The sequence below is a fragment of the Mustela nigripes genome, chromosome 2, assembly GCF_022355385.1.
Source record: "Mustela nigripes isolate SB6536 chromosome 2, MUSNIG.SB6536, whole genome shotgun sequence".
Lineage (NCBI taxonomy): Eukaryota > Metazoa > Chordata > Mammalia > Carnivora > Mustelidae > Mustela > Mustela nigripes.
In genome coordinates, this window is record NC_081558.1 from 56,760,754 (window position 1) to 56,784,706 (window position 23,953).

Here is a 23,953-nt window from a genome sequence, read left to right on the forward strand (position 1 = left end):
CTTCCCTCACCATCCCAACCAGCCAGGTAACTGACTCCTGGCACTGATAACAGAAGGAGGTGTCTTTTCAGGGTGACCACTGTTGGGCTTGCTGTGAGACAGAGTGAGGAAGAGCCACCAGGAGCTGGACTGTTCCTTATTTGTCTGACTGTCACCAGTGCCTTGTATACTCTAGGAATGCCTTAGGTGCTCAATAAATGCTACAAGACAAGAGGCTGAGGTGGTCAGGCCCCCATTTACACTGCAGACAGACACTTAGCAGTTGTATGAGCCCGGAAAGGTGAATGACCCACTCTGTGCTACAGTGTCCTTGTCTGTAAAATTGGTGTAGTGGTTTCTACCACAAGTAAATGAAATAAGCCTCATGAAGTGCTGAGTCTCTGATCTGTCTCTTCCTTCCTGAATCTCCTGTCTGCTACCCCTACCTGGCCCCGGGGATCCAGGGTGATGAGATATCAGAGCTGAAAACCAGGCTCCTTCCCTCCCAGAAGCCCAGAGAGGGGAAGTGCCATGCCCAAGGTCACACAGCCCGTTGGTGGCAGGGCGGGCAGAGGCTCCAGTCTCCTGACTCATTACATCACTAAGCAGGCTTCCTCACAGCTGGACCACTGCAGACGCGGCCCTCTCGCCTACTGTCTCACCCCGTTTTGGGCACCAGGGGGCGCTCCCGAAAACACAGCCCAAACCGCTGACGCGGTTGCTCCAAACTGGTCGGGGAGGGGGCTCCTCGCTGCCGCCTTTTTTTTTTTTTTTTTTCCCGGTCTGGTGTTCAAGGCTCTCAGAACCCGCCTTCTCTCCCCTACACGCTGGGCAATGCGCATTCCCATCCTTGCTGTTTCCTTAAGCACACTCCTCCCGGAGCATCCGCCCCCTTCCTGCCTCTCCTATTTATGCCACTTCTTCCCCGCGGATTGGGTCTGTCTCTCAGACTGTGCCACCCCATTCTCTATGACAGTTGCTACACCACTGAGGCCCATCCCCAGCGTTCAGTTGGTGCTGAGTCAATGTTGGCTGTGGGATAAGGCGCGCAGCCGGCAGGCCGAGATCCCCTCCCGAACTGCAAGGAGCACTGGTCCTGGAAGGGCCTCAGGAGACGTGGTGCCAGGGTGGGTTTGAGCAGCCCCCACCCGCTGTGCAACTCTGGACCTGTGGCTGCCCCTCTCTGGGCCTCAGTTTTCTCATCTGTGAACTGGGGAGGCACGGGGGGGGCGCTGGGCATTGCCTGCCTGCAGGGGCTGCAGTTCTCCGTGGGAGGGGCCAAGGGACTTGGCTTGAGGCCGCGGTTACTAGGTGTTTATTTAGGGGTCTTGGGGAGTCTGAGGGAAACGCTGGGGTCACAGTGCCCCCTCCAATGCGCCTGGACTGTGTGTATCCCGCTCCCCGGCCCTTCCGCTGCAGAGGCCCCTACAGACCCGAGCGCCCTCAACTCGTCCCGGCTCGGGTGACGTCGGCGGCCGGGGCGGCACCAGTCCTCCCCACCGCCCCCGACACACACCTTTCAAAGGAGGGAAACTGAGGCCGGGCGCGGAGAGGCCGCAGCCAAGGTCACGGCGCGCGGTGGCGGCGCAGGCAGGAGGGACGGCGGCGTTCCGGCTACGGCTCAGGCTCGGGCTGCGGACGCCCCCGGGCCACCGGCCCCCGCCCCCCCGCCGGCGCCCCGCGGGTCCGACGCGCTGGGGCCGCGCCCGCGCTCCGCTCCCGCCGCCGGGGACTGCGCGCGCTCGGCGGCTGCAGGCGGACCCGCGAGGTAGGAGGCGGGCCGGCGGGGGACGCGCGCGGCGGCAGCCGGTGCGGTGCGGTGCGGTGCGGTGCGGGTCTAGTCCGGGACTGGGGGCGGCGGGGGCCGCGGCCGGAGTCCCCTCTGCGGAGAGGACTGGGCGACAGCTCCGCCCCCGGGACCGCGGCTGCACGGACGCGCGAGCAGCTCTTGGGAGCCGGGGAGGAAAAAGGGGTGATCGCAGGCGGCTTTGCGGAGCCCGGCTGGTTGTAGAGGTTCCGAGGCCGCAGTGGCGAGGATGACACTGGTCTCCGGGTTGTAGAGTTGGGGGATCGGAGGCCGCCGGGCTCTCGGCTTTGGAGGTCGGGGTTACGCGGAGCGCCTGGGGTGCGTCAACGCCAGTCTTTCTGAGCCCGGGCTCTACGGGTGTCGCTCTCCGGGACTCGAGCGGTGAGGACGCAGGAGATTCTGCCTCCGCGGCTATGCGGGGCGTTTAGCCTTGTGAACGCTAAAGCGCGATCTTGGGGGGAGGGGAGCTCAGGGTGCTCCATTTCCGCGCCTATGCAGTTTGCTGTCCCCCCCCACCTCCACACCCCGGGGCGGGGAAACGTGAATCCAGGCCCCGAGGGTCGTCAAGCGAAACTGTACCCTACCCCCCAACCACTGCACTCCCTCCCTTCCCTCCCTGCTCCTCTCTGTTCCTGCCTCCTGACGAGAAATCCCGCCACCGCGTCCAGGGTCCGGAGCCTGCGGGCGGGAGGTTGAAGCATCTCAGGAATTCGCTGGTAGTCAGATAGACTCGTCTAGGGAGAGAGTGAGGAGTTTTGGCTGGACTGGAGGGGCAGGGTCCAAATCCAGCCCTGACCCTGACCCCTTGTGTGACCTTGGGCGACCCCTCCTCCTGCCCCCACGTGGGCAAGAGGCTGGTTTTTGTTCGAGGCTGCTCCGGGTCAGATCCCAGCGGCCCAGCAGCCGGCACTCCGTGTGGGTGACGGTGCTCAAGGACTGGAACAGCCCGTGGCAGTCTTTGGACCCAGTCCCAAATGGGACAGGAGGCAGGTCTGAGAACTGAGGGGGTTGTGTCAGGTGTCAGGATGTCCTACCCCACCTGCCTGCCTGAGAGGGGATCCTCAGGGGCCAGGGGGCTCCCGCTGTGGAAAATCCCTGCACTGTCCAGAAGGGCTGCCCTTGGGCAGTATAGCGGGCAGCACAGCTGGCAGAGGTGAGTCAAGGCTGTCCCCACACCCACCCCCACTCCAGTCATGGGGAAATCCCCCTCCCAAGTTTCTGCCAGGCAGTTGCTGCTTTAAATTCCCAAGCCCTCAACTGTCACAGCTGATCTGTTCCTGGAGCAAACGGAGCAGAAGATGACGGTGGGTGTCCCCTCCCCCGGGGCCTATCCACGGGATTAGGCTTCTGGGGACAGCAGTCTGCTCTGCCTGGTCAGCTCTGTACATTTTGCTCTGAGCATGCTCTATATTTGGTGGGGGGTGGGGTGCGGGGAGAGAAGCACTTGTTCTGAACTAGGAGCCGAGTCTGGCTGTGCCCTTTGACAAAGCTACTGCTCCTCTCTGTGATCAGTCCCTGCCAGACAACCCACATGCTGGCCTGTGCAGCCCCCTCAGAGCAACTCTGAACTGAGGTGACACAGGAGTATCCCTCTGGTCACTCTCCTTTGCCTCCAGCATCATGCCTGGCTCCTCCTGTGGGCTGGTAAGGTGGCCAAGCTCCTGAACCCACATGTGGGTTGGAAAGGATAGAAGAGAAATAGCCCCATTCCCCCTTTGCCCCACACCCCCATCCCCAGGCAGGAAAAGTTGAGCTAAGAGGTGCCCCGGGTTCCACAATGCCCATAGCCTAGCCATTGAGCATCAGAGCTGGAGGAAGCATCCTAGAGCCCATCCCTTGTTAGAGCTGGAGAAACTGAGGCCAGAGAGAGGCAGGAACGTGTTCAAGGTCACACTACATCCCACTGTCCCCAGCTCTTCAGCAGTGCAGCCATCCTTGGGGCAACTGCTGCCTAGGGAACACTCAGAGGACTTGGTGTTCCCACAGAGGTCCCTGCAGTGGAGGGACAAGGAAGGGGACCGGCACCTTCCTCTGCAGGGGACTCTGGCTCCAGCACAGTTTGCAAACATTAAGTAATCTTGGGTCTCATGACCAGAGTTGCCAGCCTGTCAAGGTGGCTTTGAAAGGGTCCGTGGCTGCCTGCTCATCCTGCGGCAGCTCTGAGCAGTCGCCCTTTCCTTCCCACCCTATACCTGCTAGGCCCACAGCAGCCCCCCGCCTCTAGTCATGCCCCTTCCCCATTGTGCAGAGGGAGTGCCAAGTCCAAGGCCAGATCTTGGGACCCTTTGTGTCTTCAGCTTTCTTCCCCCCCCCCCCCCGCATTCTGACGACTGGGGTGGAGAGTCAGCTAGCCTAAAAAAGCCCAGCCAGCTCTCTGTCACCAGTCTATGGTCTCATCACTCGGTGGAATCAGGGGGTAGGGAATGGGATTGTTTGTTCCCATAAGGAAAGTGTGTTTTGCATAAAGGGGACTGGCCAAAGGCCCCTCATGTTGATGAGGTCTGCATGCGCTGGGTTTCCCCCACACTCAGTCCTGGTTGTTGCCATGGTGAAGTGTAACTCAAACGTGTTTGGAGGAGCAGCATCTTCTATACCCCTTGTCTTCCCTCTGGACTCAGGCTTGCCTTGTCCTAGCTCCTGCAGGAATGCACACACACACACACACACACACAGAAACCTCTGTTCATCCTTTACTCTCATCGATGTCACTGCTGCAGCAAAACCTTCCCTGAGTCCCTGTAGCCTCCCTGTCAGAGAGTGTGCAGGGGCATAGGTGTGCAGTGAGGTCACCAGGCTGCAGGAAACCCTTCCTGCCCGCCCAGGCCATTCCACTGGGCTACCCGAGCATGTGCCAACTTGGGAAGGCAGAACACAGGCAGCCAAGTTCTCAGTGACTCTTCGAAGAAAAGTGTGTATGTGGCCTTCTGATCTTGCATGATTGCAATTCATACTTGGCCAGCATCTTCAACATTTTTTAAATGTCTGCCACCTGCCAGAACCTGTGACAGTGGCTCTCACATATATCATCCCACTTCATCTGCAAAACCACAGAGCCATCCGTTCTTGTGTATGAAGGTTCTGGAAGCATAATATTAAAACAGTGATGTCAGCCCCTAGGCCAGAGGGAACTATTTGGAATGCCACACCCTCCAACCTATGAGTGATGACCATCCTTTCCGTTCCCTGGGCCCTAGAGCCTCACAGTTTGCCAGTTTGCATGCCTAGATGCTCTCGGGGAGGTAGCACCCCGGAGGGGTTCTCAACTGAGCAGAGTCCAGGCTGACCCACATAAATCCACGTGCCACATGTGATGGGGATATAATGGCTCAGGCCTCTCATGCTGCCGCTCTGGAAGGTAATCCCAGCCTGGGCTCTGTCCCATTCTTTTGGGATGACACAATCGCTTATGACTGAATTCCCCAAAGGCAGAACGGTGGCCAAACCACCTCACTGGCTGATAGAAGTTTCTGTTGTGCTCTACTGAGCTGGGTCCAAACAAGGAACAAGCTGCCTTAGAAGGTAGTGAGTTCCCTTCCCTGGAGGTATGCAAACTGAGGATGGACGAGGATTTATTGTAGATCAGTAGTATAGGTGCCCCCGAGGGTCATTGTAGCTCCGAGACTCCCAGAGTCAATGACTTTTTTTTTTTTTTTTTAATTATCATCTGGGGGCTTGGTGAAAGCTATCAGGATGGTAATATAGGTTTGTAAAAATGCTAAGTGCTCCAGTGTTTTAATAAAGCCAGTTGCCTGAGGGTATTCTGGGAATGTTTCATTATCCGGTTCATCCAGCTGCAGAAGTAGGACCAGCTTTTGGACTTAGCCAAGGGGCCTGAGAATCTGGTAGGAAGTAAAGCAGTATGGAAATTGAGTGTCTACTGGCAAATCCCCGAGCAGCACTGGGGTCACTGTTGGTCACATTACCTTGGGAAGCTTGAAGGCAGAGAGCTGGACTCCCTGTTACTTTGGACCAGTCCCTTCCCCTCTCTGAGCCGAAGGAGTTTGGAAGAAACCAGAGATCACTTTGGAAGCTGTAACTGGCACTTGAAAGAGGTAGGGGTGGGGGTGGGCAGGAGGGGCTGAAGCATGCGGATCCTGATACGGGGATCCTTTCGTGGACCTGCTGAGGGCCAGCCTGCCTCTGGGGCTGGGTTTAAACATGAGCTCTCTACTTCCTAGCTTCGTGGCCTGGGACATGTCACTAGACCTCCCTGATGAGCCTCAGTTTCCTCCTCCCGAAGATGGGAGTGATGACAGTGCTGGCCACCCAAGGCAGTTATGAAAGTAATTCTGAGAAAGTGTGTCAATGTCATACAGTTATTTTTCATTTTCTCCTTTGGGAATATCACAGGAGCTACTAAGTATTTCTGGGGCCTCCAAGTCCAAATAGAAATGTCAGCTCCGTTCATTCATTCTTTCAACAAATATTTATGGAACAAGTATTTTACCACAAGAGCAAAACAGACACAAAAGCCCTTTCCTCCAGGAGCTTGTATTCTAGCATACACAGTCCCAAATGAATAAGCAAGTGAATAAAAATTCCTGAGAGCACCCAGTGCTAAACAGAATGAGTCTGCCCCAACTGGTGATTAAAGGTGATTTGCAATGGGAAAATTCTTCCAAAAGGAAGAGGAGACAGCCCTGGTTTAAGACCTAGATTCCAGTTCTGGCCCTGACTTGCTCTGCAGCCTTGGGCAAGTTCCTTTCTGTCTCTGATCTTCCATGCCTGTCTCGAAAACGAGAGGGTAGAATGAGCCCTTTCAGCTGGGACATCCCATGTGGCTGTGGTGGCCGCAGTGTTGAGGTGTTGCAGGTGAGGTGAGGGGTGGGTAGCTCCGCACCTAGGGGTCCCCACCTATCCCCCACCCATACGAATGTGTCTGTTTAAATGTGCTGTGAACCCATCACATAGGAAAGTGAAAAGACAGATATGCAGCCGCCTAAAGAAAAATTAGAGAAATACACAAGAGCCTACCACCTGGGTCGAGAAATGGAGCGTTGTCAGAAACAACTCTTCCCCCGACCCCCGCTCTGTGTTCCTCCCCAATCAATATGCCTCAAAGAGTCTCACCATTTCAACTTTTCTGATAATAATGCTCTTGTTCTTGCTGTCTTACCACCTTACTGAACAATTTTTTACAGTATCCTTCCGCTTTTCTGCTTTGCTGCTTTTCAAGCTGTCTGTAAATAGACTGAGACTGTAGATACTTCTCTGGGTCTGGCTTCTTGGGCTTGAAGTCGGAGCCGTGTGGCTCATTCAGTCCTAAGATGCTACAGTGAGTCCTCGTTGCTGCCGTATAATATTCCCTCATGTCGCTGGGCCACAGCTGATGTAGCTGGTCTACTGTGATGAACAGGTGGGTTATTTTCAGTTTGGGGCTGTTGTTCTGGAATCTGTCTGTCCTAGGGCGGCGGGCGTACCCTTCCTTCTCTTGCTCATTACCTTTAACAGGGTTGTAAAGTAGCCGTGCAGTCCTGGTCCTTCCCTATCGCGTCCCCTTCTCCCTAGGCCCTGCTAGGCTTCTGATATCAGTCTTTTCCTGTGTTGCTCACCCAGGGCGGGAGGATGGTTTCTCACTGTGATGTTAGCTTGCAGTTCCCTGATTGCCAGTGAGGTCGGGCCATTTTTGTATGTTTATTCGCCGTTTGGATCTCTTCTTTGGTGAAGTGCGTGGTCAAGTCTTTTGCCCATCTTGGGCTGTCTTTTTTATTTTCTTGTGGGTTTGCGGTGGGGGGATTCTTTAGGCATTTGAGACTTGAATCCTTGATCATTTACGTACGTGGTAGATATCTTGCCTTTTTTTTTTTTTTTTTTTACTTGTTCTGGGGTCTTGGGGTGAACGTCTTCATTTCAGAGTTCTTAATTTAAGAAGTCAAATTTAACTTTTCCTTTAGTATTCATGTCTTGTGTTTTAGAACTCCTTTCCCACTCAGTGGTCATGAATATTCTTCTGTGTGTTTTACATTAGATCTTTGATCTGCCTGGAATTGATTGGTGTGTGTTGTGAAAGAAGGGGCTCATTCCAAGTGTGCGCATGTGCGTGCACACACATGTTCACGCACACACCATTACCCAGCACCATTTGGTAAAAAGCGTGCCCTTTTCCTCATCTGTCCTGCCTCCTCCTCCCCGAATACCCGTACCTTTCCCCAGGAAGGCGGGCAGGAGCCCAGGACCACAGGCTCTGGCCAGGAAGAGCCAGCAGGAGCTAGGTGATCAGGGACAGCCCCCGAGGGCAGGGCGCCGGCTGGGCAGGCACCCCTCCCCCACCAGCCCAGCTGCCACTCCTGCCAAACAGGTCTGTGGGGCTGTGGGTGTCACGTGTCCCACTGGCGCTGACTAGGGCCCTGTCGGATTAAGCAGGGGCTGAGGGCTTAGGACCCACGCTGGCCACTTGCACAGGCCAGGGAAGGGCTTGAGGGAGCTCACCTACCTGGGCCGCCGAGGAGGCCCCAGAGGCCAGCGAGGCTGCGCTGTTTGTGGCAGGGGCACTGGACCAAGGTAAGGGAGCGCCAGGGTGATCCCTGGCCCTGTCTTCCCTGCCCAACTCCGGGTGCCTCCGTCTAGAAGATAAACATCCCCTCCTAATCTCTTGGCATCTGGGTCTGTTGGAAGCAGCGAGAGGTAGGAGGTGGAAGGGCCCGGCGTGGGACAAGGGTCTGCCAGATCTCAGGCCACTATGCAAGCTCACTCGAGCTCGCACAGCCTCTCGGGCACCCTCCCCACCCATCTCCCAAGGGGCTCTGCGTCCTCTTCTGTGTCCAGGGCGTGCCTGCTAGATAGGAGGGGTCACTGCCAACCTCCAGTCAGCCCTCCAGATCTTGTTGCCTTTCCCTGGGCAGTGGCCACTACCTGGCCTGGTAGGACACAGCCTCACTGCTCTTGGAATTATTAGGGCAGGGAAGGAGGGAGGAAGTGGGTATAGACTGAGCACCTGCCAGGCACCTCCCCTCGGGTAAGCTTTATTCCTACCAAGCAAAACACGGAAGACTCACCCATTTAATAGATAAGAAAACTGAGGCCTCAGTGTGGGGGGGGTGGCTTTGGTTTGGCAGGGGCCTGGGCTGCAAGAATGGCCCTGCCTCCACTAGCAGCCTGCCTTCGTGGCCCCGGAAGTTGCAGACTCTACTCCTGCCTCCATGGCCACCACCGCCGGGGGACTCCCCTCGCTTGCCTGACGAGGCACATTCCCTCTGGAGCAGTGTCGCTCCTCCCCAGGGCTCTCTGAGAACTGTGGGTCCCTACAAGGAAGTTGAGGCCAAGAACAAGACCCAAACTGGGCTAGTGGCTAGGATTTGGGGCGATGTCCCCTGGTTTGTTTAGTGGGAGTGACAATAATAGGGTCTGCCTCTTCAGGTCACTTTGAGGCTAAACTGTCACCATGCAGAAATGGGCCACCAACACGACCCAACTCCCAGCAAGCACAGGTAATCTCAGCTTTTGGGTGTTTGTTTGTTTTTGTTTTTAATGTCTTTTCTTTAAAAATGTTTATTTATTTGACAGAAAGGCAGAGAGAGAAAGAGAGCACACAAGCAGGGGGGAGTGGCAGAGAGAGAGGGAGAAGCAGACTCCCCGCTGAGCAAGGAGCCCTGTATGGGGCTTGATCCCAGCACCCTGAGATCATGACCTGAGCCAAAGGCAGATGCTTGACTCACTGAGCCACTCAGGTGCCCCTCAGCTTTTGTTCTTTACTGAGAAGGTCAGTACTTGAGCTCCCTCCATCTCCGAAATTCTGAGCTCCTTCTGGCAGCTTCCTTTCTTCCTGGACCTCTTATTTTTGGTTTATTTCTAGGAGGTTACTCTTTACTTAGGAAAACAGACACTTGGTAAAAAAATATTCAGCATTGTAAGAATATACAATGAAACTTCATATGCCCCCCACTCAGAGTAAACATGAGGAGCATTTTGGGGGTATACGGTTGGAAATGTTCAGGAGATACATGTATATGTGTGTTTAATCCCTGCAGTGTCTTTTAAAGAAAACACCGGTAGCTTGCTCTGCCCCCATCCTGTGACTTCCCTCTGGGCCTTTAAATCCACCTACTCGGCCAGAGAACCTGACTCCCTCCTCCCTCCAGAAGGCACACATATTTGTGGACGCTGGCACCAGATTTTCCTCGTCAGCAGGACTCGAGGGAGGCTGTAGCCTGGCACAGGGCAAACAGGGGGATCGTTGAGCTGCAAAGAACGGTCCCTCTGTGCCCAGTTGAAGGCCCGAGCTGGAGAACAGCTCCCCCTCCTCCCCACTCCAGCAGATCTGGGTCTGGAGCGAAGGTGGAGCCTGGGGCCCTGGCATGGGCCCAGCCTGGCTGCCAGCTGGCCATTGGGTGACCTTGAGCCAGCCCTGGCCTCCTCCGGGTTCCTGACTCAGTGCAGAAGCCCAGGACATGCAGCAGCTTTTCTGAGAGGAGTGAGGATCTGTCTCCTTGAAGACCCAGGCAGGCAACATGTCATTCATCTCACCTGGGCTAATGCCGATAATGTGGCCTGGAGTTTTTCCTGCCTCCCTATTAAACTTTGACGGTCTTCCCTTGAGGCAACTTAAGTCAGTGTTAAGTTTTGCTGATGTTTTCTCTGTGGGCCTTGTGATTTCTGGACCTGCTACTGTCTTATCTCTGCCATGTAAATCTCCCAGAGGGCTTTTTCTGGGGCCTTCTTTCTCCCAGGGTCTGAGAAAGGAAGGCAGCTGGTGGCTACATGTGGCCCACATGTCTTGCATGCATAGGTATAAAGCCTTACTGGAAGGGCTCCCTGCCCCCTTGAAGGAAGAGAAGGATCCACTGCTGGTGTCAGGAGGGTGGCAGGGACTAAGGGTCATAGTCACCCAATAGGGCAGAGCTCCAGGCACCTCTAGTGCACAGATGTCCAGGTTGAGCACTGTGTAAGAGCACTTGGCAAAGAAAGAACGCAGTCTTTCCAAGCAGGAGTCTAAGAGGCTGTGTCCACCAGAAGAGGGCGCCTTTTACAGAGACACAGGCACAGGAGCCCTGCACACGGATGGTAGAACCAGCCTTGAGCATGCTCACTGGCAAGGGAGAAATGCCTAGGTGTGGTGGGTTCTCCTCCCCACTTAGGCAGTCTTCTTGTGCTTAGCTTTCTAGAATCTCTCTCCAGAACTCTGTTGGTAACCTCAGGGGAAAGGGAACTCTAACCACTGTCCTCCATCTGTGTGAGCAGCTTGAGCAAACCCAGCTAGGTGAAACCTCAGAGGGAACTGGGCCATATGCCTGGCCTCAGGGGCCACAGGATGGCTTGACTGAAAACAGACCTGGGTTCACATCTCAGCTCGAGTTTTTCTGGCTGTCTACTCCTGGTCAGGACATCTGTGCACAGACCCCCTACTTTATTGTCTGTTAATATCCCCCCCATACCCTCCCCCAGAGCTCAAGTATGAAACACCTTTACCTCTATGCCTGGCCCCTTGAGAAATGAATATTTTATTTATGAAGGCATGTTAATTTGGGGACAGCGACTCACTTGATCTAGACATAATTCATTTCTTCCACAAAGATTTCTCAAGAATCCAGTATGTGCTGGGCACGACTCTGGGGCTGAAGTAAATGTTGAGTTCCACAGACATGCTCCTTATCCTTACCCAGCTGTCTGGTATAGGAGAGGGAAATGCTGTCCTGAACAACATCAGCCAGTTGCTAGGAGGAATTGCTCAGGGGGCCAGTGAGGAGGCCAGGCAAGGCGTCCCTGAAGGAGCTGAGGCTTGAAGGTGGAGTCACGGTTAAGTAGGTGAAAAGAGAGAGACATGTGTGCTGAACTAGCATTTTTAAAGGGTGGTGGCAGGAGCCAACCAAGTAGGTAAGAGGCTGAGGCAGAGTAGGGAGGGCAGAGGCCAAATTTGCAGGGACTTCTAGGCATAACAAGGAATTTGGTGCTTATTTTGTAAGCAGTGAAGAGCCATATTTTGAAGCAGGGCGATGATTTGTCGTTAGACTGAAATGTCAGTGAAAATGGCTTTGAGTCTTGTCTCTGCTTCCTAACCCAGCTGCCCTTCCTAACCCAGCTGCAAGGGGGCTGGGGAGGAGGATGTCTCAGATGGTTCAGGCATGAGGGGAGAGGTTTGAATGAGGAAGCTTAGGGTGGGGTCCAGAAGCTGACTCAGCTGCCCCTCTCTGCACCTTTCCCAAGGCTGGGGTACCATGGAGTCCTGCCCGCTCTCTGTCCTGGGGCTGGGAAGGCCAGGATGCAGTTCCCCAGAAGGACGACAGGTGGCGCCAGCCCTCCAGTGGTGAAGGATGGACTGGCCCAGCCAGGCCCAGCCTGGTGAGAGGTGGGGTTGGGGCTCTCTGGTCATGCCAGAGCCCACCACCCTTCCCCCTGCTCCTCACCTACACCCCAGTCTGACACCTAAACTGCTGGTTCAATGGCTCCAGCCCATCTTTCCTCCTCTCCAAGGATGGCTCTACCAGCTATGCCCTAAATTGTCCTTTTAAAACCCAACTTCATTTGCCGCCAAGCCCAACCTGGGATGGCTAGGTGGACCCCCACTTTGCAGGGGAGTGCTGGGGTCCAGGTCTCTGCTCCACAGCCTTGGGCAGTGAAATGGAAATGTGAGGTCCCAGATTTACAGGGTGGACAGGGCATCCGCAAGCCACGAGTGTAAAGCAGAGAATGAGGGCTCTACAGTTAGTGCAGCCAGAGCTAGACAACCAGGGGGCCTTCAGAGCCTGGGAGTCCCTCCCCTGCTTCCCTTAGCCCCCATACCTTGCCCTGGAGTTAAAGCCTAAGGGGAACCAATGTGTGTTGAATGAAGAATGCCCTTTCCAATCAGAGCTGCATCCCAGGTGAGGACCCTCATGGCTTGGGCCATCCATTGGTATCAAATCCCAGCTCCCCGTGTTCTGGTGTGTGATCTCACATCTTGTGCAAGTGTTTTGGTCCATCTGGGCCTCTGTCCCTTCTGTAAGGTGCAGACTGTGCTCTTTCTATGGCTGGGAAGGGATCTTGGGAGAAGAAATGGCCTCAAGGAAGACAACCGGGGTCCCAGCCCCAGCGCCCTCGCTCCTGGCTTCCCTTTCCCATGCACGGCGGGGATTACCCTTAACCAGGGGAATAATTACCGTGGACAGGGCTGACATGTTGAACAAATTGCTGTGTGCTTGTAATTACAAATTGCGTTTCCAACACTCCAGGGGTTTCCAAACCTTGATATCTTTGCTATTAACACATAAATTATGCTCATGTACGGAAACAGTGAGAGAGACCAAAATTATCCGTGGGCTGTGTTGCATAAGGGCTGCTCATTATGGACCCACTCCAGGAGTCTGGGGCGGCCCCATCTGGGGCCTCCAGGTTTACTCTTATTTCATAGGGCCATGTTCCCTTACCAGCCCAAGTCCCACTTGGCATGGAGTGAGGCTCCAAGGCTTTCCTGCGAACCCTGCGGATTGGAATCCCAGCTCTGCCCACTGCGAGCTGAGCGGCCTCAGGTGTACTACCAAACCTCTGTGTGTCTCAGCTTCCTGGTGGGCTGCCTAACAGCGCTTGATAACCACCCACAGGACAGTGTGTGCCAAGCTGCAGATAGCTGCCAACTGCCCAGCATACAGGAGGTGCTCCTTGGGGGCCTGGCCTTCTCCCCTCACAATGCAAGAGGTGCACGTTGGAATGGCAGCCAAGTCTTATTCCCAAGAGTATAGGAAGATGGCCTTGACTCCCCTACCACCCTGCCCCTGCTACCCACCAGGCAGGTGGAAGTGTGAGACTCTGGCTGTGTGAAATGATTCCAGGTGAGCCCCAGACTCGGCGTCCAGGGACCAGGAACAGAATCACATGGGACCTGGGAGAGTGTAACTCCTCCCAGTGCTCTTTCAGCCCTGCCAGTTATTCTGAGACCAAAGTGTTGGTTCCTGCTAATACGTCTTTAGCACTCAAAAAAGGGCTTCATTGTATCTTGTTTTTATGGGCGTTGTGTAGTCACATGGTCCAACAATTGAAGATAGAAAAGGCACACAGTGAACAGCAAACCACCCTCCCAGCCCTGGCAAGTTCCCTCAGAGGTAACCGCTGTCCAGAGGTATTTTATGCATATGTCAGTGTGCGTGTGTGCGTGCATGTCCGCGTCGGTGTGTGTGTGTGGGGGGGGGGGGGTGTTTACTCCTCCCCCTTCCTTTTTTACCCAAATACAGCATTCATCACTTTACTTGTTTCACCTAGCAATACATCTTGTGTCTTATTCCCTATCAGGATATAAAAAGCACCCTTCTGTTTTATGGCTGCCTTCTAGAACATGAATTCTCTTTGCTTGCTAATGTCTGCGTTAAACAAACCCAGAGCAGGCCTCCAGCACAGGCCTTCTGCTGATAACAGAATCCAAGCAGGATTTTATAACAGTGTTTTAGTTTGGGTGATTTGTTTTTATGGGAAAACTGAATTTATTCTTTTATTCTCAGTGAAACTTTTTTTTTATTATTGATGGAGAAGATCGAGTCCCCCCCCCCCCCCCCATGTAAAGCATGGTGTTAAGTAATTGGTAAACGTGTCCTTTGTGGTCATTGGGAAAACCAACCTAGGGATAAATCCAGGCCACTTTTGTCACCGGAAGTCTAACCTCTTCACCCTCCGGCCTCTTTCCTCACAGCTCACCCATCCCCGTACTTCACACTCCCCATATATGCAGAACTATGATTATATTTTCCCAAGCTCACCAAAGCTGTTCCTATGCTATTCCCTTTACCTGGAGTGCCCTTCTCTTGCTGGGCCACCCAGTGAATTTCCATTCCTGCCACAGATCCCAAGACAGGCCTCACCTCACCTCCTCCAGGAAGCCTTCCCTAAATGGCCATCCCACCTGCTCACAGTCAGTCCTGACCTTGTGCCATCTGGCTCCCATACTGAACTGATGGCCCACCTCAGTGCCCTGACTGACCCAAGAGTCCCAAACTGGAGTAGGCATCAGACCCACCTGGACCGTTGGACTTTGCAATTGCAAAAAAGTCCCAGCTGAGACTGCAACTGTTGCTATTCCTGGAAGCAGCCTTTGAGAACCACCGGTGGAGCAGAGAACACAGGCTGAGTGTCAGCATGGGTGGGTGCCTGTCCCAGCTCTGTGCTTTAGAGGTTGTGCGTCTTTGGACAAATGACTTAGGCTCTCCGGGCTTCAGGGCCTCTGTTTCCTTCTGCACCTTCTGGTTCCCCAGTCAGTGCCTGACAGACACAGAGTAGGTAGGAATAAATGTCAGGGGCAGTTGTGGGACACATTCAGGAGTGCACATGTTCTCAGTTATGGATTTATTCAGACACTGAATCAGGCATCACACGTATCCCGCCTCCATTAATTCCGAATCAGTGGAGTCGGGTCAAGCTGGATGCAGTCTTCGTCCCAGCCAGATGAGAGAAGGTGCTGTTTAAATCAATAACATAAAGAAAATTGCAGAGGCTGTTGTTTTAGGAGCACTTAGTGGCATCCATTTGCAAAACAGGCGTCCCTGGCACTTGCTGTAAATGAACGTGTCTATTCATTAAGGGAGAGGGCCACTGGGGCCTTGCCTTGGCTTGGCAACCCCTCAGTAGCTGTTCTGCTGTGGGGACCCATGGCTCAAGAATAACCAGGCTCCTTCCTTAGCGGCTCCCTGGAAAGACACGTGTCTGAATCTGAAACAGAACAAGGCCTTGCAGATTTCCATATTTCTTCCCCGATGCCCTGACTTTACCTGCTCCCTTTAATACAGAGGGGCCCCAGTTTAAGCAAAGCTACCAGGAAAGAACCAGATAGGTCAAGGATGGTCATTTGCCCTGCTGAAGGGATGCATCTTTTTTTTTTTTTTTTTTTTTTTTAAACAAAATCTTTGGCTGATGGTTCCTTTATGTACTGGGCACACTGGAGATGAAAATTGGTGTTTTTGAAAGACCATCTCACCCAGCCCTTCCATAATCTATCTATGGTGGAAATAGAGGCGTTGGCTGAGATCGAATAAGACAAGGGTGAGAATGGGGAGCAGGAGTGGAGCCTGCCGTTCCCTTCCCAGCGTGCAGGCCTTGCTGCATCCATGTGGTTGTCCCTGACTGAGAACAACTGTGGTTCAGCATGACTCACTCATTTATCAGACAATTACTGAGCACGTACTGTCGACCAGGCTCCATCTGGATACTGGGGACACGGTGGTAAACAAAGTCCCTCCTTCACAGAGCTCCATTCTGATGGAAGAGACAGACAATAAACAAGTAAACAAGTAATATAAGCAAGATAAATATAGGCTGAGAGATGGGCTTTGAAGGGAATTAGATGAAATAGAGAGAAAGGGGATGGGCTTTACCTGGGGGTGTTCCAGAAGATCCCTCAGAGGAGGTGATGGCAAGCGGGCTGCCGTCTGTTGGAACATGTGTGTGCTGTCTCAAAGCCCTTCACACGTGGGGGTCTCTTTCCCAGACTGTAGCCCTGTAGGTGGGGCTTGGGACCACAGAAGTTAATTCATCCCTGGTGGTCCCACTGAGTGTGAGCTTGCCCCATGTGACCCCACCTGGGCTTCTGGGCTGCCTTAGCAGAGCTGGCAGAAGCCTCAAGTCCTTCCCGGGGCCAGCTACCACCATGCCTGCCTGCTTTTCCCCAGCTGCTCTCCACTCCAGAGGGCAAGCGGGGCATCCCCCGGGAAGAGAGTAGGGCAGAGGGAATTGGGATTTGTGACTGGGGACCTGGGAGCTGGTTAAGTGGGGGCAGAACTCTTGCTGAGGGCCCAGCACTGGGTATCCCACTAAAGTCTTTACAACATCAGTGATATGCCTGGTTATTCATGCCCATTTTACAGAGGAGGAGACTGAGGTTTGGAATGGCAATGCCTAAGACCACACTGCCAAGAAGGGGACAGAGCCAGGAGTCGGACTCCATAGCCAGTGTGGGGCAGTTGTGGTGGGGGGTGGTTCTGGATTTGCTTTTATTATTTCCATGATATCAGCTGAGAAGGGAAACTGTCTTCTGCAGGGGACATCTTGGAACTGGGCCTTGAAGACCAAAGAGAATAGTGTTTAAAGCATAGACTTGGGAATCAGACAGCCCTGGGTTTAAATCCTCACTTCCTAGCTGTTTGCCCTTTTGCACATTCTTTTAGCTTTCTGAGCCTCGGTTCTTTCTCTGGATGATCGGATGAGGATAGTAATAGTGGTATGTTCCTGAGAAGGTCATTGTAAGGCTCATTAAATGAATGATACGTGTAAAGCATTTAGCACAGAGCCTCATTCAATAAGCCCTTGGAGTGGGGGGAAGCCTTAAGTAAGTTACTCAGCCTCTCTGAGTCATCGTCTATTTGTAAAGTGGAAGGTTGTTGAGAATTAAATGCTACCTCTTCTGTAAAGTGCCTGATACAGGGTAGGCGCCGGTGAGGGGTGGCCTTGTGGCTGTCTAGAGAGGTAACAGCCCCAAACTTAAGGAAGAGGCAGATAGACGCAGAAAGGGGGAAAGGAGGCACAGAAAGACCCATCCCATTGCCCAAGATGCAAGATCGAGCATCAGATGTGGGGGAGCTAGGCTGTGACCCCAACTGGTGTCCCCAGGTGTGAGCATTCCCACTCTGTGGGGACAGTGGTGGAGCAGGGGAAGGACTGCCCAGTTCTGAAGGCCTCCGTGGTACCCATCCCTGGCCAGGCAATTACAGATGTTCTTGCCAAGCCCCCACACCACTCCTGCAAGGAGGGTTTCTAGATCCACACACTGAGGCCCCAGGAAGCTGGGGGACTCAGCCAGGGTGACACAAGGGGGTCAGGGGCTGGGATGTGTGTCCAGGCCTACTGGCCACAGGGCTGCCTCTTCACCCTGGGACAGAGAACCGAGGTGGCCTGGGCTCTATCTCAGGTATGGAGGGGCCCAAAGGGTCAGGCCAGAGGATCTGGCCAAGCAGCTTCCCAGTGCTACCAGCCAGGGAAAGGGGGGGCTGCGGTGGGGTCACTTTGATTGTGAGCCGGGGCTGGCAAGACCACCTGATGGGAACTGTGGTGTGCAGTATGATTTCGAGCGCAGTGGGGCGGGGTGTGGTCAGGGAAGAGCCCTTCACTGACGAAGGTAGCAGCCTAATTAGGTATTTGCTACTAAATGTCTTCCTGATGTCGTCAGGCCTCTCGAATCCTGCAAGAAGACCGGCAGACGGCCACTTCCCATCCACTTGAGTAGAGACCCATAACTCAAGTAGTGGCACTTAGAAGCCACAGGTCTGTTCTCCACAGGCCCTGCGCCCTAAATCCCCAGGCAAGCAGCTCAGCTTACCTGACCAGGCCCAGCAGGGGGACAAGGATGGAGGGAGGGGGCCCCCAAGAGTGGCCGGACTAAGGCGGGAAGCCATCAGCACCTTCTGACCCATGGCCACCCCCCCACCTTCCTTCACTTTTATAACACCTACTTTATAATCACACACTGTGTCACGGGTTGTGGTGGGCACTGGGGACCTGGAAACATAGGCTGTTCTGGGGCTGTAGGCTAGGAGGGCTTCTTGGAGGAGGTGATCATTCCTGACCATTTGGTTCACAGTGTCAGTCACGGAGCACCTGTCACATGCTAGGCTTTCCAGAGTTTGTGTAGCGCCGACCAGTACTGGTAAGGGTTTCGATTCTCCTTGCTTCTGACCCTGTGTCCTGACTATGCGGTTCTGTCATTGCAAGCCCTCCCTAAGGATCTTTTCTTCCAGCCTCAGTTAATCCATTGTCAACTGTAGGCATAGTAGCACCTGCGTCTGATTTTTATTGTTCATTCAAAGACCACAGAAAAACATCCTCCTTACACCTCAAACCACACTGGTTCCCTGACTCTGTGGTTTGCTTTGTCAGAGCAGTGGGGAAGGAGATGCGGAGAGGAAGTCAGATGACCAGGTCTTGGCCTGGCCCCAGAATGACTTCGGGAAGTGCAACCCCGTCTTGTAGGCCTCAGGCTCCCCACCTAGTGAGCAGTAAATGCTGGGTCATGGTGACTCCTTCCAGCCCTAAAATTTAGGATATGCAAACATTAAAGCCTCTTCAATCTCACTGTCACAGTCTGGGTCTTGGCCAGCCCAAGTAGCACTGAGTTTTTATGGTTGGGACTCAGCTCTGCTGGTAGCTGGTCATTCGGAGCAGTGGCAGTGTCTGAGCCCCACCACCAGGAGAGTGGACAGAGAGCCATTGTCCCTGCCCTTGTGATGCCCACAGTCCAGGTGAGGGTTTCCCTCTCCACCTGGGAGACAGAGTACTGGGAAGGGCTTTGAAGAGAAGGTGACGTTTGGGCTGAGTCTTAAAGGCTGAGTAGGAGGTTGCCAAGCAGAGGAAAAGGGTAGCCTGGGAAGTAGGAACCGCATAAGCAAAGGCACTGGGACAAAAGAGGGTGCGGTGCATACTGGGAGGAGCTCTATTATAGGGATGGTAGCTGGAGGTGAGGCTGGAAGGCAAGACATCAGGGACTAGATGACAAGCAAAGTACTACCTGCACTGGGGATGGCCATGTCGACTAGTTCACGGTAAACAGTCCTACACCCCCTCGGGGCCAACTCCAGCCTCCCAAAGTAAGTTATCCCAAGGTCATTTACTTTACTTGGTGTAGTGCAATTAGGGAAGCCTGTGATTTGCAAGTGGTTTATGTGAAAACAAATGAAATTTTAAAAAGTAACTCAGCACTTTGGAGCAGCTGGATTCATCTGGAAACTTTCTGTCCTGGGGGGACTGACTGGCTTCTCTGAGATACCATTTTACACAATTCTGCATTCTGCACAGCTGCCTCTGGTTTTCACAGCATCCAATGCTCCTAGGAAGAAGTTCTATTCTGTAGGGAGCCAACACACCGCCTGCCCCCCGCCAAGCCCAGCTGTGTGCTGGACTGTGGGGTACTGTGGCCTGGGAGGCAGGATGCCTGGACCAGTGTCAGTGTTCCTAGTACACAGCCCAGGGCACATCCCTTTTTCACTCCAGGCCTCAGTTTCCCTGTCTGTAAAATGAGGGCATGGGCTGCAGGGATGATGACAGAGCTCTCTCCCACGCCCGGCATGCCGGCTGTGCTGTAGGGGTGTTCATTTGGTGTTATGAAGAACAACAGAGGAATGATCAACACTGAAGGGTGCAGTCAAATGGGCTCCCACAGATTTTCACGCTGTCAGTAAAACACAGCCTACTCAGAGACAAAGGAACCCAAGTGGCCCAAGAGGTAACTTAAGTACCATCTGGAATTTGGGGTCTTTGGGCACTGGCTCTGGAGGGCCTCAGGGTCTCCTGTAAGATGCTAGAACAACTCCGGTCCTGTAGGTTGCCATGATTGTACTGATTTCTTCACTGCACTGGCTTTTTTGGTTTGTTTTTAAGGGAACAAACATGTTTAAAATTTTGAAAACTATAAAAGGGCATAGAGGGGCACCTGGGTGGCTCAGTGAGTTAAGCCTCTGCCTTCGGCTCAGGTCGTGATCTCAAGGTCCTGGGATCAAGTCCCACATCAGGCTCCTTGCTCAGTGGGGAGCCTGCTTCCCGCACTCTGTCTGCCTGCCTCTCTGCCTACTTGTGATCTCTCTGTGTCAAATAAATAAATAAAATCTTTTTTAAAAAGGCGGGGGGTGGTGCATACAGCAAGAAGTCCTCCCTTCTCTTTCCCAGCCCTGTCCCAACAAGACTTCAGGCTTAGAGGGCAGAGGCCCATCTCCAGGAATCTCTGGAAACCCCAGTTTCCCTTCCCAGAGACAATCACTGGTCTATGTTTCTTGGATCTTCTTTAAGAAATAGTCAATGGTTATATGATGCTATATAAGCACACTAGTGTTCTATATATCTTACTATGAGTACATATGATTATTTATTGGACTTTTAATCACAGTGTCCCATCTCAGATCATTTCCTATGTGTATGGTGTGCCACCATATTGTTAACACAGAACTCCAGTAATGGGCGTATAGCCATGTACCCACTGCCCAGTCCCCACTGAGGGACATTGTATGTCTCCTTCTCCCCGTTCCACTGTTACAATCAACTAATATCCTAAGTCTTTGTACACACAGGCAAGAAGCTCCGTAGGAATCATTTCTAGCAGTGGATCGTCCCAACATGTGGCCATCTTATCTGGAGGTCACTTCGCCCAGCCCTATGTTTTGTTTTTGTTTTTGTTTTAAGATTTTATTTATTTGACAGACAGAGATCACAAGTAGGGAGAGAAGCAGGCAGAGAGAGAGAGAGAGAGAGAGAGAGGAGGAAGCAGGCTCCCTGCTGAGCAGAGAGTACAATGCAGGGCTCCATCCCAGGACCCTGGGATCATGACCGAGCCAAAGGCAGAGAGGCTTTAACCCACTGAGCCACCCAGGTGCCCCCGGCCCTATGGTTTTAATCACCACCTTCCCCCATGACATTTGGATTCTGCTCTTCCAGATCTTGTCTGTGGTGGGCCTGCACAAGGGCACTGGAGGTCTGGCAGGACAGGCAGGGTAGCTGGTGCCAACTCCCCAGAGGACCTTCATTTATTGCAGGGTAGACGACCTTTTTGTGCGGAGGGCTAGATATAAATATTTTAGGCGTTGTGAGTCATCTATCGCCTTTGTAACTGTTCAGCTTTGTTGTTGTAGCCCCAAAGTATCTGCAGACAATACATAAGTGAATGAGTGGGACTCTGTTCCAATAAAACTTTATTTTAAAACAGCAAGCAGTGGGCCGGATTTGACTCTCAGGCTGGATTTATTCAACTGCTGAGCACCTCTGTGTCCCAGGCCCCCTAGTAGGTGTGGGGAATGCTGCAGAGAACAATACAGGCCCAACTCTGCCTGGCAAGAGCAGTACAGCTCACTGGTGTAATGGGAGAGCAGGTGCAGAGTAAACCCAAGAGTGTCTACGAGGAATGTCTAACTTGGACTAGGGGCTGGTCAGGGGTGGCTTTCTGGGAGAGGAGACCTTGTAAGCTGAAATCCAAAGTCTTAGCCAGGAGTCAGGCACAGCAGGAGTCTGGGGCTTTGAAAGAAGTTTTGTGCTACTGGAGATGTGGCGTGTGTGGAGGGAACATGATAAGTGGCGAGGGCTGGAGAGGAGAACCTCAATCAGGGCACAGGCCTGGAGGCAGGCTGTGTGGAGGAGCTGGCCTTCATCTTGACAGCTCTGGGAGAGGGACTGCAAAGGTTGGCCTTGGGGGTGGGATAGGGTGCTATATACGCGTCTGATGTCAGAAGCCTGGGGATGGGGATGAAGTTGGGTCATGACACGTGAGACAGGTCAAGGCAAGCAACTCAGGACTGAAACCCAGGACGGTACAGTGGAACTAAATATTTTCATGACTTTCTTGAATCCTGTGCCCCTATAGATGGGCTCCTACTCATCCCTCAAGGCTCCATCCCAAAGCCCCTTCATCTTTGGAGCCTGTTATGAGGCAGACTTACAAGCTTCTTCCTCCAGATTATTATAACATCATACTGAGGGACACTTGTCGCATCAGTGTCTCCCACTGAGGCCTCAGATGACAGGCACAGAGTAAGCACTAATAAATGCTTACTAAATTAAATTAAACAGGAAGATGAATTCTCCAGGATAGTTGTGGTCCATGAGCCATAACTTAGAGTTGAGAAAACCGAGACTCAGAAGGCTAAGCAACTTGCCCAAATGGAACATATAAGAATTCTGCCCAGTATAGTCGTTTTAGCAGAAAAATTGGCTTTCTTTGCCTTTCCAGGCTGAACTTTGTTGTTTGCCTCACGGTTCCCTAAATTATTAATCCGCAAGGCAGTTAACTGAGCAGAAACAAGAGGCACACTTTGTAGAAAGATGAAACAAGAGAATTAAGAGGCATTTGGTTTCCAGGGACTCCATCCTCTGGTATTCCAAATGCTAACAGGGAAATTCAACCCCCTTCTTCTAAATCCCAGCCGGAACAATGTCGCCAAGACCATCCTGGCAGGCGGCTATGCCGTGGGCCTGGACAAGTGCCTGGAATTCTTGGAGAATCCAGGTTGTGAGGCTGTCGGTCAGAGCCTGTGTCTGGAGGGCTCCAGCAGCTGGGCTGGGGGAATTCTCTTGGCTCCATTTATTGCAGCCTATTTTTAGAGGGCTGTTCAAGCTGGGGTGGGGGTTTTCCACCACCACCACCCCTGCAACTGTACAATTTAAAGCCTATCCCCTTCCACCTCCCATTACCCCCCAACCAGGATGCAGGACATGGTAACAGGCTTTGAGCAGTGCATGTCCGAAGTCGTTTCCTTCTGGAACCCTTGTGTGTAAGTGCTCTTGTCCATCTCCCTGATTCTGGCCATCTTGGTGGGTGTGAGGTGCTCTCTCATTGTGGTTTCGACTTGTATTGCCCAGATGATTAGTGGTGTTCAGCATCTCTCCATGTGTCTATTGGCCATTCATATACCTTTTCCAGAGAAGTGTCTGTTCAGATCCTTTGCCCTTTTTCTAATTGTTCCAATTATCAACTGAACAATTATCGATTGTTCCAAAATTGGGTTATTTGCCTTTTTATTGTTGAGATGGAAGAGTTCGTTATATGACATGGATACTAGACTCTTATCAGATATGTGATTTCCAAATATTTTCTCCCATTCTGAGCATTTATTTTTCATGTGCAAAGACAGCATCAGAAGCAGAGAGGAGAAACGTGGAGATGGGCAATGAGGGGCACTAGATTCCTGCTCAGCCTGTTGCCTGGGAACCCTGGTACACTAAACTGGATCTAGGGACGGCCTCTTCCGGTGCTACCAGCTGGGCCAGCCCAGCCCACTTCCTTCATTGTCCCCAACCCTACTCCAGTTTCCCCATCTGGGAAAGCACTCATCATTAGACTCTCAGCAACACCCCTTCCAAATGGAAGACTCAAAAAGGCACAAGATGATGTCCCTGCATTAGTGGCTTCCTACTTCTTCCTGACTTCTGCAGTTGTGCCAGCTGCCTGGCCCTCCAGGAGATAAACTTGCAGCTGGGGCAGGTGGGGTTTTGATTGTGTCTGTGTCTGCTTGATGTCTCCCAACCACATATGGGCATTCCACAAGTTGGGTGCTGGGCCCTATGCCTGCCTTCATGAAGCCCAAGGACAGATAATAAACAAGTAAATATGCAAATCGAGAACCGCAAGCCAGGATTGCTTATAGTAGGGAGAGAGGAGCAGCCTGGAAGAGAAGTGAGCGAAAACCTCTTAGAGTTAACCCAGTTAAGGTGAGCCTCAGTTTCCTCTTCCGGAAAATGGGGCCACCAATAGCTTCACCTATATCACATGTTGTCTTGAGGACCAAGTGTAGGTAAAGAGCTCTAACA

General features: G+C 53.0%; 1 protein-coding gene across 9 annotated transcripts in view; it reads left to right on the forward strand.

Annotated features, from left to right (window-relative positions):
- Positions 1 to 23,953, forward strand: part of IQSEC1 (IQ motif and Sec7 domain ArfGEF 1) — a 372,084-nt gene that overhangs the window by 274,709 nt on the left and 73,422 nt on the right. The window contains exon 1 of one of the 9 annotated variants that reach the window (XM_059390425.1): positions 1,698 to 1,747. The exons of 7 other annotated variants lie outside the window; for them this stretch is intronic. The gene's annotated coding sequence lies outside the window, so the exon portion shown is untranslated. Of the gene's footprint in view, positions 1 to 1,697; positions 1,748 to 8,192; positions 8,288 to 23,953 lie in introns of those variants that run through there. One more of the 9 variants, XM_059390424.1, reaches the window with a different exon arrangement.